The following is a 12060-nucleotide window of genomic DNA, read 5'->3' as shown; positions in this document are numbered from 1 at the left end:
GAGGGGGGACTGACTCCCCCTGAAAGGTTACTGTATTAATCCTAGTCACACTGTACCTAATCCCGGTCACACTGTACCTTTCATTGTCGCCAAACTTAATTTTTTTCTAAAGATATTTCTCCTCAAAGTCACTGAAAAATTCTCTATTCCTTGTCATGTGGAACGAGGCACCTGAGTCCAAGTACTGCACACTCCCCATCACTGTCCTTGCCATGCATGTGATGAGAGTGATGTCAAGCTTGAACTACGAAGCCAAGGCTTCACTTGTTTCTACTACTACGAGCTCCTTCTTGCTTGCCTTCTTGTGTGAACACTTCATGGCATAATGCCCGAATTCATGATAATTGAAACACTTAATTTTGAACAATTCTTTCTGCTTGCTCCTTGACTCAATTCCACTGGGGATTCACTTAGTGAACCTTTGAGATATCACGTGCATTCGTGGCATATTAAACGATATGCTTAATTTGACTACATATTGGAAAATCCCTCTAAAAATCAAATTATTTAACCCCCTACCAATATCAACCCAATACAACTTCCCAATTTAAAAAACCCATACTTTCACTAGATATTGTAGGTATCCATTTTTTCATTAACATTTTTTATACCCCTTCATATTTTTTTATTAAATTTAAGCTCCATTTTTTATATTTGTCAATATAAAAACCCTTTACCCCCTATATATACCCCAATATATTATGTCATTTTTTCCTCAATATATATCCCCCAATATGAACCCGCACGGTATCATATTGCTCCCCTAGTGAATCCCCTGCTCAATTCAACCTCACCTTGGGACTTCTTTCCCTTTGCCTTCATTCCTTTGTTGACTAATGAAAAGTCCTCTTCCTCTTCTTTAGATGAGGTCCCATATTTGTTGTTCCTCTTTATTTTCTCCTACACCAAGTCAGACCATAAGCACTCCTAACTCGGTAGTTTCTCACCCCCATTCACCGAATCTTGATAGTTATGCCAGATCTTGGGAAGGTCCAGAAGGGCTAGAGCTACCAAGTCTTCTTCAGGGACATTAACACTGATCCCTCCAAGTTCACCACAACATTGTGTAAACATGCTCAGATACTGCGGAATTTTGTCATTCTTCTACATCTTGATACTTTGAAGTTTATCCTTGAGTGAAAGGTTCATGTAGTCACTACTATTCTCGAAAAATTTTGTCACTGCTTTCCACATCATGAATGAAGTTTATTTTCCGTGGAGATTCGAGACAATATGATACCATACTCCCTCCAAGATGATTGCCCTCACCTTAGCTACATCTTTCTTCCACTGAGCAAGGTTCTAAGCATCAGGTGCTTGAGGTTTTGTAACATATGTCTTGATGTATTCTAGCAACCCATTGTCATCCAATACTATATCCATGCGGTCCTTTGGTCCTTCCATGCAAAAAAGATCGAGGTGCCTTACAAGGCATACTCTAGCTTTAGTTCATTGAAAGCCATCTTCTCAATCCTGAAGGAAAATTGCAACACTTATCTTCAAATTTGAACCTCTGAGACCCAACTTTGAATTTTGTGTTCTATTATGAATCTAGCTCTAATAACATGCATAAATTACAATGTTGATTTGAAACTACTCATGAAATTTACTAAATCACAAGACTCGAAGCTACTCTACTACTTTATGGAAGTTAATTCACAATATAAAACACAAATCATAGACATGCAAATAAAAACATCACACATGCACAAAGATTTATCTTGGGAAAGAAACTATTCAAAACCCCTTCCTATCTTTATTGCATTAATCAAAGAAAAGAGATGACTACATATGCTTGCTCAAGCCTTAGTACAACTTGCAAGTCTATAGTCTCTTTCTCTACCTGACTGAATGACTTTGGCCAACACTTAGTCAAATTTCAAGCCCTCCAAGCTCCTATTACCTTGCGTTGTTCCTTGAGAAAATTAGCCTCTATTATTTATGAAATTCCCTCAATTTGATTATGCAATTCCTCTAGGTTATTCCTCTGACTGCATGCACCACCTTTACACATTAGAATTGTCTACAACTAATAGTACATTGCCTTGGAATCTTGATCTCAATTTGGTAACCTGAATTCTCTGCATGCATGAGCTAATTTAGGCTGATTGATCAGTTATCTGGATGATCACTGAGTGTGGTTGAAGTCACACTTCCACAAATTGACCTTCCACTAGTTCCTCAAACAATTAGAACTAGTTTAATTGACTATAACTCAATTTAACTAAATTAAATTTCTACAACTAAAATTAACTCAACTGAGGATCCTAAAATTTAGGAATCATTTCACACAACTAAAGTTCATGCCCCTAACTCGAATTAACTTAGTTAGAATTCTATTTTTTAGGAATCAACTCAATAAAATTGAACTTCAACTCATTAACTCAAATTGAGTGTTCTTAATTGTGCGACAAGATCCACGCCACCTCAGTTAACTCCGCCAAGCTGTCTGCTGAAGTGGAATTTTGAATTTCCTTAATTTGATTAAGGAAAAATCAAAATTGAGACTTTCTTGCTACATTCTCAACAAACGGACTAGACATTGAGGACAGAAAAACTATTTTTTTGGAATGAATATCATGGGAATATGTATGAACATGTCTTACTTTCCAAGGCAAGGCAATGAATGGGATGCATGAAGGGCCATTGTAGCCTTTAAGATTTTAGTAATTAAAACTTAAAATTTTCCTTCGATTGGGAGTTTAGTGGACATTAATGAGAAGTTGTACATGAGGAGGATGGCATTGTCATGCTACAAAACATGTGCTACTTAGTTGATGCAACTAAGCATGCAAATTAGGTGGGAGGTGTTCATTATTCACACAATAATGAACGACAGATGGGGTTTTCAATGATGCCAATGCAAATCATGTTGCAAACTAGTGAAAATATTATAGCCATAATGTGGGCTATCTTATAGATTCACTCTCTTGCAATGAGATGATAATATGCATGGCCCCTCCACTAGCCACCATTCATAGTTTTTCCATCCTTTGTTTTGGTTTAGATCTCCCTCTAGGCCTCCCTAATCACGGTTTGTTTCTCACTTTGATTATTATGTCTCCTCTCTCATCACATTAGTGAAAAGCCCAAATCTAATGAACAAAGGCAAAAACTATCATTTCCAGCCTTCACTAGTCATTTCCATTCCACCATTGATAATAGCATTGAGGCCCTTGAAGAAGATGACAAAGTGGAAGAAGCTAATAACAAAAAAAATGGATACTAACTAAATCAAGGATTTGATTTTATATTTGGGCATTGGTCACATGAGAGCTACTAAATGTTTTTGGATTATTAAACTATATTGTCACACAAAGACTTTTGTTGTTCATGCTTTTCTTGCTTAGGAGTTAGTTGTTCATATTTTTCTTGCTTAGTGTTGATAGTTTTGTTTAAGTTAGGAAAACTAAACTAGTAAACTCCTCAAATATTTTTATCACAATACAATAATGAGATAGATTGGTCAGAATGTACAAAGTACAATGAAAATATTTTGTTTTGCTTTTTTTGGATATATTTACATTGCAAAAATATCGAATAAAAGAAAATAGAAAATTGATATATACATCTAAAAAATTATATTCACAACGAAATAAGTGATCAACATAAACTAAAAAAAGATTAAAAAAAAATCAGATATAAATTAGCATTGAGCTAGTTAGGATTCTAGGCCAAAATTGTGAAATCCTTTAGAGCATTTGCTGTGAAAAATAGTGAATAAATTTAAAAAAATATGAGAGGTATTGCTGACGGTGCAGGACACGCAAACATTCAAGGGGTATCCTCGATATGTGTTCCCAATTAGACCTCACACCGTTTGGGATAGGAGCCCCATTTGAAATATGGTATGATTGCCTATTTCTTAAAGATTTACCTTGGCTCTAACTGTCAGCAAGAGAGAGGAGTGCAAATGTGCCTTCAAAAAGAAAGTAAGTGTTCCTGGTGAGTGTTCAGTTGTAGGTGTGTCAAAATTATTCTACTGTGGAGTGAAAAGAAAGTGAGGCTCTAAGAGAGAGGTAACAGTACCACTCTAGTAGAAACACACACAAAAAAGAGATATTTTCCTAACATCCGGTGGAATAGTCCCCAAAGAGGCAATGAGAATTGTAACCATTACAACACATTATCAATATGATAGCACTAAAATAACCGAAATAGTTCAACCACTTTAGTACAAGTGAAAACAAACATGAGTCATAAACATTCACAAAAAAATATTACAAACATTCATAATCCATGCATGAAGAACATGTTGGCCATTATGCTTCATATATTAAGTAAAAGTCCCAAGACACATGTAGACATCAAACACCACTAAATCCAATAGTGGAGTGTTGGAGACACCGCTTGCTCCTCAAAAGAACTATCTTGTCTCTCTAATGCTTTATGGGAGGAACCAAGGTGAAAACTCCTTTGCTCATACAATGAGGGTGTATATATAACCAATGGGGTGATGTTTCACCTTCCTTATGACTCTTTGACTACCCTCATGACTATTTGACTTCTAATGAATTTTCAAATTTACATGACTCTTCATCTTCTATACATGTCCTTTTTACTTCTACTTTGCAATACATTTTTGAATAATAAATTACATAATCCACAATAATGATGTGGCATATGTTGGCATTATGATTCAAGTGTTGTCCTTGATGGCAACTCACTCAGAAGATGGTACAGGTGCTCAGAGGTTGGTACAGGTGATGGCAACTTAATCAGAAGACAGATCTCAGTACAGCATACCAAGGAAGCTCATACACGCCGTTTCGTTAAGCCCAAGTCGCGTGTACACGCAAGTTCGATTCATAAAAAGCGCGTGTATGTGGAAAGGTTCCTTTGGTCCATGGTGGTTAGTCCTTGGAAGTTGTGCCTATGATTTCGGACCATTGTGTCTCGACGGGCGTGTCGATCCCTAGTTTTGAAGTTGATGGTATTGTGTTACTATGGTTTTGGCTCTTGGTATTGAGTTAGGCCTAAGACTATATAAGGAGAAGAAGATCATTAGGCAAGATCATCTTTCGACAAGGCTTGAATATCTAAGAGAGAAAGAGATCTGATATGCAGGTTCTGGGTTGCTTGATCTAAGCCAAGGAGAGATCACATCGGTTGATGGAAGACTAGATCTAAGGATAGATCGGGATCTAATGGTTTGAAATGCACTATCATGATATGGTTGATTATGCGTATTTCTAGATCTGCATATTGTCGCAATGTTACGTTTTGGATCTAACTAATGTCTGGTACAGCTGCAAATTGAGAAAGTTTATTTTTAGATCTGTACGCAGGTTGGCTTCGGTAAAAGAGCGTGTATACGCGGGTTTTGCTCATTGAAGTAGCGTATATCTTTTGAAGCTTGATTTTGGGTTTACAGTGGGGTCTGACTGTTATTGCAGAGTTCTGTAGTCTGCTCTGTGTTCTGGTAACTGGTGATTGACAGGGTTCAGTGGTTCAGTGATTCAAAGTTTGGTTGTTTTATGCTTCAATGATCTGTTGTGGAAATTGAATGATTTGTGGTCTTCAGATTGTAATGTTGTGCTTCAGGAATATCCAAGTCTGAAAATGTATGAAAAGTAATATCTGAAAGAAGGAAGATTGTAGGTCAGCACCTACGTACTAGTATCTTGGCTAGTACAAGAGCAAAGGGGGTTGGAGCTCCCTTCCAAGGAAGTTTGGAGAACGAGAGAAGGTTGAAGCCTTCTGCAGGTTGTAGCCTGCGTACTGGTATAAGGCTGCACCAGTACAAAAGATTGTAAACTGAAGTTTCATATTAAAGAAAGATAGAGACAACTTGCAGCAGGTGGTTTTCACCCACATTGGGTTTCCACCTTATATCTTGGTGTTCATGTGTGTGGCTTTTTATCTGTTCTGTTTTACTGCACATGTTTACTGTTAATGTGATGAATAATGTCCTGATGCACTTAATTGAAGAATAAGCTAACTAAATTGTGAGTTTTCTTCTATACGCTGTTTTACTTCGTCACAGTAGCGTGTACACGCTGGTTCACTTAACTGAAGTAGCGTATATATTTCTGAGCATTTAAAAAGTTTGATTAATCAGATAATACTGATTCACCCCCCCTCTCAGTATTATTTCCAACAATTGGTATCAGAGCAGGTCCTTCAGAGAAGCTTGATCGCTTGAAGGAAGATCATTCATCATGAGCAACTACGAGAAAGAAGCATCAATCAGGCCACCGGTTTTTGATGGAACAAATTTCAATTATTGGAAGGTAAGAGTTACTGCATATCTTCAATCTCTTGGTACAGAAGTTTGGGACATTGTAGAAACAGGCTATGCTTTTCCTTCAGCTACTCCTACAGATCCAGCTGAGAAAAAGGCATATGAAACAAATGCAAAAGCAGTCAGTACTCTATTAGGAAGTATATCTCAAACAGAATTCATGAAGGTCATGCACTTCAAATCAGCAAAAGAGATATGGGACAAAATGATCACTAGCTATGAAGGAGATGAACAGGTAAAGCAAGCTAAACTTCAAACTCTCAGGATTCAATATGAGACCCTCAAGATGTATAATGATGAAAGTGTGGCTAATTATTTTCTTCGGGTAGATGAGATTGTTAATTGTATGAAAAATCTGGGTGAAGAAATAAAAGAGACTATAGTAGTTCAAAAGATTCTAAGATCATTATCCCCCAAGTTTGAATCTAAAGTATCTGCAATAGAAGAAAAGGAAAATCTCAAAGTTCTCACTATGTCTCAGCTACATGGAATTCTAACTGCTTATGAAATGAGAAAGGGAGGTCCATCAGACAGAAGGGAAGCTGCTTTTAAGGCATCAAGAAAAGAAGATTACTATGAAGCAGGCCATGTTCTAGAAGAAGAGGAAGAAGAATCAAACTTTGTCAGAAATCTTCAAAGGGGTGCTGGAAGGTTCAGAGGTAAGCTACCTTTCAAATGCTTTGCTTGTGGAAGAGTAGGTCATTATGCTGCAAAATGTCCTAATAAGGATAAAGGAAAAGAACCTGCTAGATGGAATAAGAAACAAAGTGCAAATAAGAAAAGCTACTACACCCATGAAGATAGTGATGGCTTATCAAACAGTGATGAAGATGAACAAGGTAATAAATATAAGCTATTAATGGCATTTGAAGATGATGATTATGAGGATGCTGTAGATGTGGATAATCTCTATAATGAAATTACTAGACTCAAGAGATGCATAGAAGAAAAGAGTGTGATCATTGATACTTTGCAATTTCAAATTGATGAAAAGGAAAAACATCTTGAAAAACTAGAAGGTGAAATTGTTGGTCTCAGAAAAGAAATTGAGAAAACAAAAACTATTAATCTTAAGTTTGTCAAAGGATCTGAAACTTTGGATGAGATTATCAATGTGCAGCGGTCTCCTCTAAACAAGACAGGTTTGGGCTATAATGGAGAAACCTCTCAAGCATCCACCTCAAAAAGTTATCTTGATGCAGCAAGAAGAAATGAGCAGAAGAACAATGAAGATAATCAGGTAAAGCAGGGACGAATTACAAACAGAAACTATCAGGGACAATCCTTCTTAAGGGTGAACAAAAGCTACAACCAACCACAGGTAAAATCTTCTCAGTTTGGCACAAGAATAGATGAAAATAGAAATTACAATCAGTTGGCTGGTAGATTCAATAACCGCAGAAGCTTCTTCAATGGACAATGCTTTTCTTGCCATAACTTTGGTCACAAAGCAGCTCAATGTGTTGCATATAAAACAATCATGACTAGGGAAGCTCAAAAACAAAGAAGTATGACAGGGATTACAAAGAGGACCTATAACAACTTTTCAGTTCTTGAAAATGAAGTTGAATGTTCTATTTGCAATAATTTTGGTCATAAAGAGTCTGAATGCAGGAGCAGGTTTCAGGAGAAAAAGGAACAAGCCACGAGCACCAAAAAATGGAGAATAAAAGAACCTCAGACAGAAAGATGTGGGATAGCGTTTTATGCAGAAGGACAGGAAAATCTATGGTACATTGACAGTGGATGTTCGAAACATATGACAGGTGATAAAGAAAAACTTGAATCTTATTCTACTTTAGAAAAGGGAAAGAAAGTTTCTTTTGGAAATGATACTCCTGCAACTATAAAAGGAAAAGGTATTGCTCCTTTGAAAGAAAAGGTCAAGGCTGGAAATGTTTTGTATGTTGATGGATTGAAGCATAATCTTCTAAGTGTCAGCCAGATGTGTGATCAAAAAACCGAGGTTATTTTCAGATCGAATGGATGTCTTGTTCGTGATCTTGATACAGGTAAAACAGTTCTCAAAGGCAAAAGAACTCCAAATAATCTGTACATATTTGAAGAAGGACAACAACAATGCTATCTTAGCAAGGATGAAGAGCACTGGTTATGGCATCGAAGGTTGGGACATCTAAGCTTCTCACAAATAAGGAAAGCATGCAAATATCAGGCAGTTCGCGATCTTCCAGATATCAAAATTCCAGACAACACCATATGCAAATCTTGTCAGTTTGGAAAGCAAACCAGAACTAACTTTCCAGAGAAGGAAGGATCAGCTAGCTTGCCTCTTGAGCTAGTCCATACAGATGTATGTGGTCCATTTAGGAAAAGGACACCTCGAGGAGAAGAATATCTGATATTATTCATTGATGATTTCTCAAGGTTTGTTTGGTTAGGGCTTATGAAGCACAAAGATGAAGCATTCGAAAAATTCAAATCCTTCAAAGCATTGGCTGAAAATGAATCAGGACACAAAATTAAGTGCCTCAGATCTGACAGAGGTGGGGAGTTCACATCAAATGAATTTTTCGATTTCTGCGATGAACATGGGATAAGAAGAGAATTCTCTACAGCTAGAACTCCTCAGCAAAATGGGGTTGTGGAAAGAATGAACAGAACTATCCAACAAATGGCTCGTGCTATGCTCGATGAATCAGGTACTCCTGCAACCTTCTGGGGTGAAGCTGCACATGCTGCTGTTATCATTCTTAACAAAACAAATGTCCGAGTAAACAACACTCAAACACCTCATGAGCTTTGGAGTGGTAAAACTCCTTCCGTGAAGCATTTCAAAATCTTTGGGAGCAAATGTTATATTAAGAACACTGATGAGCAACTTGGCAAACTTGAACCTAGAGCAGATGAGGGCATTCTTCTTGGTTATTCTCCACATAGCAAAGCATACAAGTGCTACAATAAAAGACTTGGCAGAATTGTTGACAGTATTGATATAGTGGTTGATGAGAAGGGATATATTCCTAGGCAAGTTCATCATGAAGACATTGAAGAAGATGAAGGTTACTCTCAAAGGCGAAATGATGAAGAAGAAGAACCTCAAGAAGAAGAAGAATCTCAAGAAGAACCAGAGGAGCAGACAAGAATAGAAGAGAAGACTCCATCCAGATATGTCCAAAAGAATCATCCAGAAACTCAGATTGTGGGGCAGAAAGAAGCAGGAGTACAAACAAGAAGGACACTTGCAGAAGCTTCAAGCTACTTGGCTCTACTCTCCTCCATTGAACCACAAAATGTGAAAGAAGCATGCAAAGATGAATGTTGGGTCAAAGCAATGGATGAAGAACTTGAGCAAATCGAAAGGAACAACACTTGGGAATTAGTTCCTAGACCAAAAGATAAGAATGTAATAGGAACAAAATGGGTCTTCAAGAATAAGTTAAATGAAAATGGAGAAGTAATTAGAAACAAGGCCAGACTTGTTTGTAAAGGGTATGCACAGCAAGAAGGAATAGATTTTGAAGAGACCTTTGCTCCTGTGGCAAGACTAGAGGCCATCCGAATGTTCCTTGCTCTCTCAAGCTTTCAAAACTTCAAGGTATTTCAAATGGATGTAAAATCAGCCTTCCTGAATGGAGACTTAGAAGAAGAAGTATATATTGAGCAGCCAGATGGGTTCATTCTTGGAAATGATCCAAACCTTGTATGCAGATTGAAAAAGGCACTCTATGGGCTCAAACAAGCTCCAAGGGCTTGGTACTATCGGTTGGACAAATATCTTCACCAACAAGGCTTTTCAAAAGGATCAGCAGATAGCAATCTCTATATAAAAGTTGAAAATAACAAATTGCTAATTCTTGTTGTTTATGTAGATGATATTATTTTTGGCAGCAATGAAGAGACCATGAGTCAAAACTTTGCCTTGGTTATGCAGAAAGAATTCGAAATGTCACTTCTTGGAGAATTGACATATTTTCTTGGATTGCAAATCCAACAAAGTGAAGGAGGTATCTTCTTGTCTCAAACCAAATACCTCAAGCAGATCTTGAAGAAGTATGGCATGGAAGAGTCAAAGCCAGTATGTACACCCATGGTTACAGGATGCAGCCTCAGTGCAAATGATGAATCAACAGCAGTCCACCAACCCACTTATAGATCCATGATTGGGAGTTTGCTTTATTTGACAGGTACTCGACCAGATATTACACATGCAGTAGGAATGGTTGGAAGATAAGATTTCAAGCCAACCCAAAGGAAACTCATCTTCAGGCAGTCAAAAGAATCTTCAAATATCTTCAAGGGACCCAAAACTATGGCTTATGGTATCCTAGAAATACTGATCTCACTCTTCATGCTTACACAGATGCAGATTGGGCTGGAAGTGTGGATGATAGGAAAAGCACAAGTGGAGGTGCTTTCTTCATGGGTTCCAGATTAGTATCTTGGTTCAGCAAGAAACAAAGTTCGATTGCCTTATCTACAGCTGAAGCAGAATATGTGGCTGCAGCATCTTGTTGCACACAACTTCTTTGGATGATGCAGACCTTGCAGGACTTTCAAATCACTTGCACTCCACCTGTCTCTATCTTATGTGATAATACAAGTGCAATCAGCATTTCAAAGAATCCTGTCATGCACTCAAAGACCAAGCACATACCAATCAAGTACCATTTTCTTCGGGAACAAGTGCTTGAGCAGAAGGTCAAGTTGGAGTATGTTCCTTCTAAAGAGCAAGTTGCTGATATTCTCACAAAACCACTGCCCAGGGAAACTTTTGAATATCTCAGACAAAAGCTGGGAGTAGTTGATGCTTCATCCTGTTGTTGAAGTTTGTTTGTTCTACAGAAAAGTTGGTATACGCAGGTTACGGAAGGGATATGAGCGTATACACGCGGATTCATGCTGGGTAAGTCGCGTGTATGCTGGACGCTTGTTGCAGAAAGAATATCCGCGTACATACGCTGTTTTGTACAGGATAAAACGCGTATATGAAGTTCTGAACAGCAAGGGAAAACTCTGAAGTTCTGAACAGCAATAGGAATGTCAGAATTCTTCAGGCACAGTTTCAGGGAGTGCAACAGGCACAGGTTCAGGGGGAGCAGCTCAAAAGTCTCATAAAGCATTGTTGGCATTCAGATGTTTTGGTTGTTGGTTTCAGGAGAAGGAGCTCAGAAAGAAATTCTGGTTGCTGATCTAACAAGATGTTTAATCAGATGCTGCTGGTGTCTTTCCTAAGTCTTGGTCTAGATCTGTTGTCTCTATGTCATGTATCTCTCTTGTCATATCTCTTTTATGGTATCAAGGTCATGTAACGGCCTTTGTTGGTTTCCCCACTATGCCTGGGATGAATGCTGTAATATAATTGGTTGTTTCTGTTATGTCCCCTCTTGGTAGGGAGTATGGATGTATGTATTGAGTCTTTTGGTGATAGGAAGGTCCCTTATGGTGTATAAGTCTTGGTTCTTGTTGAAGAACATCTTTTGCAGATCTGGCCTTCGGTCAGGGGGAGCACAAGTCAGCACAGCCAAACAGAGATATCAGCATGTCCTCAGGGGGAGCACAGCCCTTTGCCCTTGATGTCAAAGGGGGAGAGTGACTTGGTGTGATGGTTGCCATCAAGTCCAAAGGGGGAGATTGTTGGCATTATGATTCAAGTGTTGTCCTTGATGGCAACTCACTCAGAAGATGGTACAGGTGCTCAGAGGTTGGTACAGGTGATGGCAACTTAATCAGAAGACAGATCTCAGTACAGCATACCAAGGAAGCTCATACACGCCGTTTCGTTAAGCCCAAGTCGCGTGTACACGCAAGTTCGATTCATAAAAAGCGCGTGTATGTGGAAAGGTTCCTTTGGTCCA

Source organism: Pinus tabuliformis, chromosome 1_1, assembly GCF_031772625.1.
Source record: "Pinus tabuliformis cultivar Carrire ecotype Pingquan chromosome 1_1, CPIR1, whole genome shotgun sequence".
Lineage (NCBI taxonomy): Eukaryota > Viridiplantae > Streptophyta > Pinopsida > Pinales > Pinaceae > Pinus > Pinus tabuliformis.
Note: the sequence above shows the minus strand (reverse complement) of the source record.